Below are 7,558 nucleotides of genomic sequence, written 5' to 3'. Positions count from 1 at the left end.
ATTTATATAATATCATAATTATTTATTGTATTCTTAAAGATCCGATATTTACCTTTTTTTTTGTTAGATGTGTGAAGTCTATATGATACTTCTATAAAATAGTTGAGGTTTGATAAGATTTATTTCGAATTTTTATGTTAATTGTTCTCTGGTACGTATACATATGAGTTTGTTTATGTGGATTAGTATGAATTGTTTTCTAGTAGAGTAATTATCATTAGTAAATGGTATAATTAATGTTGACTTGTATTAGCTGTATTTTGGTTTATGTTAGTTTTGTAGGTTATGATGGCATACTGTCTTTGACATATGTTTTTATTTTATTTTATTTTAGCGTTGAATTTGTTCATAAAAAATCTAGTTAGGATATTTATGATGGCATACTATGTCTTTGACATTTGTTTTAATTTTTGTTTTATTTTAGTGTTGAATTTGTTCATAAAAAAAAAATCTAGTTAGGATATTATCCTTTATTGATTTAGTGTTTATCGTATATGTACATCTTCTTAAGAATATATGGATGTGTCTTACATAATAAATGTTCATAGTCATAATGTTAGGCAAATTTAGACACATAATAACAGTTTCAACTAAGAATGTGGTTACACATCTTTTTTGAAACACTTTAAAGAAATTTAAGGATGTAGTGATACACCTTTACCAAATTATTCTAATAATTATTTTATTTAATTATGAACATATCATTAAACAATGATGATCTTTAGAATGTTGAAACTATTTATTCTAATATTAAGGAAATATTTTTAATGTAGTATATTGATAACTATTATAAGAATAACTCATTATGTATGAAAAATATATTTTTTTTTAAAAAAAAAATTTGTTAGTTCATGTAACAGTAATAATTAAATTTCATCTCAATTAAAAATGTGATTCTATATCTTTTTGAGATACTTAAGAAATTCAAGGATGCGATTACGCACCTTGGCCAAATTATTTTAATAATTAACTTTTATTAATTTTAAGTAGAGACTTATAAAAAAATAAGATTATTAACTGTGATGCAAAGAAGACAGTTATGTCTCTAAATGTCAAGACCAAGAATGCGGTTACGCATCTAGGTCAAGACCAAATAAAAGCTCAACAATAAAAATATGAGCGAAACTATAGCATATAAAATATGTCCACAAATAATTAAAAAGTAGGTATAAGTCAATAAAAGCGACCGTGCTAGAACCACGGAACTCGAGGGATGCCTAATACCTTCCCCTCGGTCAACAGAATTCCTTACCCGAATTTCTAGTTCGCAGAACCAAAATAAAGAGTCATTTCCTTTTGATTAGGGATTAAACAAAAAGGTGACTTGGAACACCATAACTCAATTCCAAGTGGCGACTCTGAAAAAATAAAATAATCTCTAATCAATACCATCACTTAAATTGGAAAAACCCATCCCGCAGTCCGCGCGAAAAAGGGGTGTAACATCTCTAGCGACTCTGCTAGGGACTAACTAGAATTTGAGCTTTATTGTATTGACTTTACTTGATTTTATTATATTATTTCATTGGATATGTTGTTTTGATGACCTAATGTGCTACTTTCTGCTCATTTATCGTTTTGATATTGTTGAATTGTAAATAATTGTCTTCTCGCGCACCATCTGAGTCTCTAAAAATAGGGTAGTAGGGAATGCAGTTATGCATCCCATCTTCTTTTGAGATAAAGTTGGAGTGTCTGGGCACCCAATGAAGGATTTTAGTCACACATATTAGGCAGGTTTGGACCAGCAATGAAGTGGAATAGCGCTGCTACCGATAAGTTGCCCCTCCCTGGCTCGAGTTGTCCACTCGAGTAAGCCAGTCTAAATACCTATCTCCTTCAGGATCGAACCTAGTAAAACTGAAACATAGACCTGCGTATCCCTAGTAGGCTCCACTTGTTTGTATCATTTATATTTGACTTAGTGGGACTCGACACAGGGGTTGGGTCCGTCTAGGACAGGAGATCCTCTTCTTAACCAACATGTGCATTTTATGTGTTATTTGTAAAAAATTATGTGGAAGACCTCGATTGTTGACTGGCTTTAGGTTCCCTCTAAAATAAATTCTTTAATATCCATATATATTATGATTATTTTTTAATAGTAAAAAAGGGTCAAAATGATATATATATATATATATATATTTATATAGCTATTTATTTCTCAAAATAAAAGTACCCTACAATATATAGGCGTGTCTACCAATATATCCCTAATAATGGGTTAGAATGTCCAATAGTGTTTGGCAAAGTCAAATTCAAAATTTTTATTTCTTCTTATTTTTACACAAATTCTTTGATAAGCCATATATATATCACCCGCTATATTGGCTCAGAGTTTTAATTAGTCATGTTAAGAGTGTGTCATCTTCATCGTTTCATTGATCTATTTACAAGTAATAGTAATTAAAATTCATGATAGTCACTCATAATAATAGATTTAGTTGAAATTAATATTTAAACCTTGATTTTAAAGGTGCATTTACTAGAAAATGTTTTCAATCAGACTCATAGAATAAACACTTGTTTAAGAAAATATAAGTTCTTTATCAAAAGAAATTTTCAAATAAATTAGATATTTATTGGCCACATTGCTCTAAGTCTGATTTTTCAACTGACAAACATTCAAAATGTATTCACTTTATAAATACAAGTTGCTTATTTTTCCTTTTCTTAAAGTCTTTATTTGAAAAATACTTTGCATCATTTTACATAAATTTAACACATCTTTTTTCCCTTTCCCAAATATAAGAGGTCCATAAATTAAGTATCGTAAATATGACCGTTTCTTGACCCTGCATCTTTTTTCATAGGCGCAACATGGTTCATCCCGGTCGTGGAAAGTGTTAGAAAAGGAAAAGAGATTCGAATGTACCACTTCAGGTTGTAGATTGTACTCCCTTGCAGTTGTGGGCATGGTGGAATGACATGGGGTTGATAGAACAAGGCATAATATTCAAATATTTGGGTTTCTTGACTAGAATCATGCAAGTGGAACCTAAAAGAAATGTGATCGAAGCACTGTTGTCCTTTTGGGATCCCACCAACAATGTTTTTCGTTTCTCAAATTTTGAAATGACCCCAACCTTGGAGGAAATAGATGGCTTTACCGAGTTTGGAGTGAGGTTACATCATCAGAGGCATATAGCCCCAAGGGGCATATCCATCAACAACTTTTTTCAACACTTGAACATTTGCAAAGTCAAGGAAAAATCATTAGACAAAGGTTGGATCTCATTACAGTTTTTGTATGATAGGTATGGAAGGGAGGACGGATTCAAGAAATTTGGAAGGACACTCAGCAACAAGGGAAGTTTGAAACATGGAAAGAGCATAGACGTTTTGCTTTTATGGTAGCGTTTTTAGGAACAATGGTTTTCCAAGGAGAGGCGGAAAGATTAACGTCCTTTGACCGGGTAGTGAATGTATTAATTGAGAAAAGAATATACCATCGTCCCATGATTTTGGCTGATATCTACCGTGCTCTGACTGTCTGCCAGAAAGGGAAACGTTTCTTCGAGGGATGCAACATATTGCTTCAACTATGGATAGTAGAACATCTTTACCGACCTCATACGGTGGAAAGGTTCATTCAGGATCGAAGCGATTACATTACAAGTCATGCCAAAAGGGTGGAGAAATACAGGTGTCCGGAAGGGGTCAATGCATAGGTTGAACATTTTCGCTTGCTAACGGAAGATAAGATCACTTAGAATTATCCTTGGTTCCCTTGGGTAGAAGTCATACACGTGTCGTCTGTTCGCCCTTTTTTATTATTGATGGGTATTAAGGGTGTGCAACCATACGTACCGCTGCGGGTTTTACGTCAGTTAGGTAGGCGTCAAGTTCGACCTATCACAGAGGATATGAAAGATTTTGTGTCCGAAGTTGGACCAGAGGTTCCCCTTCCTGAAGGATTGGCCCAAACAATTTGGGATGGTTGTTTAGTCATGGGAATTGGAACGATGGTTAAAGAACGACACACAGGAGAAACTCACCCGGAATACTCCAATTGGCTTGAGCAACAACCTCGATTACAACTTAGGTCGGAGAGATCTGTAAAAGAACCAATAGACCATGAGGCTAAGATGAAAATAAAAATTGAGTTGACTATGCGTGATTACCTTACTGAAAATCAGGAGTTAAGAGCAAATTTTAGAGCTCGCTAGAGCCGCTCTAACCCAACAACAAACAGAGTTCGAAGAGGAAAGAGATAAGGCAACTCAGAGAGAAACCTTGCTCCGAGGACAAGTTGATCTGGCAACAATTAGGGGAGCACAAGTTGTGGAACTTGCGGTATCTCGACAGCAACAATTGAGGACATGTGATCAGAAAAGTCAGACAGATTTTGATAAAGAGAGAGCTCAGTGGATCCGTGAAAGGGGAAGACTTCGAGAGGAAATAGAGTCAGTCTCGACTCAAGAAAGATGTGCTAGAGAAATGGTGGCCTCCCATGATCAACAGATACGAGGATGGAATCAAACTTGCAATTCACTTCGATCAAAAGTCCATCGTTTGGCTGATCGCATTGCCCAAATGGGTTTAGACTATCAAGAGATGAACCATGAACAATTTCTGGTTAAAGTACCTAAATTCGTTGAGTACCTTATGATTTCGGTGCAAGATATATATCAGAGTGTAGGAGGTCGTGTAAGACCACCATCTCCATGAGCGAGCAGATAGGGATGCAAGCATGACATTTATGTTTTTGGGATATGAGGGTTCATACAAACATTTGTTTCATTAGTGTTGCTTTCTTTAGTTTAAGTCCTGTTTTATTTCATTCTACATTTCTACGCTTTGTCTAGGTCGTGTCTATTTAAGATATTGACTTTTGTTTGGCGATTTTCTCATCGTTTTCCTACTTATGTTCCAAACATTGAAATGATATGTTAAGTTATGCTTATGTCTGGTTTCATTTTTCCCGTTAGTATAAATGAATAAATATATATAAATAGTAATATCTATATGTATATATCTATAACAACTATAAAAATATATATATAAAAAAAAGAAAAAAGTCAATGTATATTCTCGAACTACGCAAAGAACTGATTCATGCACTAACATGATACGTAGGCAACCCAATGGGTTCGATCAAACCTTTTTAACAAGAATAACTAAAGAGGAGAAACCGCCTAGATAAGGTCTTCCATATTAGATGTATATATGTGGATGCAATATGCACGATTCCTTAACACTAATATGTTTGCTACTTCATTCACACACAGAGAGAGAAAGACATATTAGCTTAGAGGTGATTGGTTTGTGGTTAGCTGGCATCACATCCCTAAAATGCAAGGTCGAAAGGGAAGAAGAAAATGGCCCACAAAGACGGGAATGAGTCTGACAATGATGAGGTCTGAAACCAGATGACTTCACAAGAAACAGTGTCAATAGAAGAGGTAAGGGCATTAAGACAACAAATGGCAGATATGTACGAAGCTTGGACGAGTGGACAAGCTCCACCTTCTTCAATACGCGACTATCTAAATACAAACATGTCGCCCTCTATCCAAGTGTCGACAAATGATCTCATTTATCCACTTGGATTCGTCCCCTATGCTAACACATCCAACGTCGCTGGAACTTCTACGGTGCGCCCTTTGAGTACCCCTATGATGAGTAATCCACTCTTTATGCCAACTGCGCCGACTAATATCATTCCACAACCAACAATGATGCCCAACAATGATCCTCCGTCCAAAGTTCATCATGATCATGGTTACACCCTTAAAGAGGCAATTAAAATATCCCCACATTCATCAATATAGTTCCCCTATTGAAGTTGAAAAGACGGTTAAGAATGAGGAACATGAAGAGATGGCTAAGAAAATGAAGAGTTTGGAACAGAGCATAAGAGATATGCAGGGACTAGGAAGCCACAAAGGCATCTCATTCAGCGATTTGTGCATGTTTCCCCATGTCCATTTGCCTGTTGGTTTTAAAACTCCAAAGTTTGACAAATACGATGGTCACAGAGACCCCATAGCTCATTTGAAGAGATATTGCAATCAACTGAGGGGTGCAGAGGGCAAAGAAAAGTTGCTTATGGCCTATTTTGGGGAAAGCCTAGTGGGAATTGCATCCAAATGGTTCATAGATCAGGATATTGCCAACTGGCATACATGGGATGATTTGGCTCGATGTTTTGTGCAACAATTCCAATATAATATTGACATTGTGCCAGACCGCTCCTCATTAGCCAACACGAGGAAAAAGACCACGGAAAATTTTCGTGAATATGCCGTTAAATGGAGGGAGCAAGCTGCTAGGGTTAAACCACCAATGAAAGAGTCGGAGATGATTGACGTTTTTCTCCAAGCGCAAGAACCTAATTACTTTCACTACTCGCTTTTTGCCGTTGGGAAGACATTCGCTGAAGTTATTAAGGTTGGGGAAATGGTGGAAAATGGCATCAAGTCTGGAAAGATAGTAAGACAAGCTACCTTAAAAGTAACAACACAAGTGCTTCAAAATGGTTTTGGAAATATTTGAGGGAAGAAAAAAAGGGAGGATGTAGCTACGGTTGTATCAGCGCCTCGGACCTATGTCCAAGATAATCCCCTGCAACACTATTTTCCTTCCCAAACTCCACAATATCCCATCCCATACTCTCCATAGCCCATTTTCAACGCACAACCAATTGTCCCCCCTTTTTATCTGCAATGGCGTGCCCCAATTCCTCAAAATCATCCACCACCCCCACAAATTCAGCAAAATACTGTTAGACTTCTCGTCCTAGAAAAGAATACAAGAGGGGAAATGGAGCTAAGGATGAATTCACCCCTATTGGAGAATCATATGCTAGTTTGTTTCAAAAATTAAGGATGTTGAATGTTTTGAGTCCTATTGAAAGAAAGATGTCAAATCCTCCCCCAAGAAATCTAGATTATTCTCAACACTGCGCCTATTGTTCTGATGCCCTAGGGCACAACATAGAGAGGTGTTGGTACTTGAAAAAGGCAATTCAAGATTTGATCGATACTCATCGAATTATAGTGGAAAACCCAAAGGGACCAAACATCAATCAAAATCCATTGCCCAGGCATACTAAAACAAACATGTTAGAAATGATGAATGGTTCCAAAGAAGTTGCAGTCCCATACAAGCCAATCCTTAAGGGTGGAACTGGCATAGAAAATTCGGCGAATGTTGTTGACTTGACAAAAATGTTGTCTTCAGGGGCGGAAAGGTTGAACCCATCAAACATGCCCATCATAACTGTAAAAGGAGCGCTTGAAGATGTTTGGGCAAGTCAGAGAGAGGCAAGTTTGGTTATTCCAAGAGGGGAAAACAAGCCTATCTTGGTCGTGCAAGGAGCCCATACTCCACCTGTGATCATTAGGCCAATGTCCCAACTTCCAATGACTAATCCCAAGGATGTCCCTTGGAGTTATGAGCCAACCATCATGACATACAAAGGGAAAAAAGTCAATGAAGAATTAGATAAAGTTGGAGGAATTACCCGTTCGGGAAGATGCTATTCCCCGACTGAATTAAGGAAAACTAAAAATGACCAAATGCAAGTTAAGAGTCCAGTCACTGAAGGGGAGGC

This window comes from Solanum tuberosum, unplaced genomic scaffold (assembly GCF_000226075.1).
Source record: "Solanum tuberosum cultivar DM 1-3 516 R44 unplaced genomic scaffold, SolTub_3.0 scf00005, whole genome shotgun sequence".
Taxonomy (NCBI): Eukaryota; Viridiplantae; Streptophyta; class Magnoliopsida; order Solanales; family Solanaceae; genus Solanum; species Solanum tuberosum.
This window is presented reverse-complemented; position numbering follows the sequence as displayed.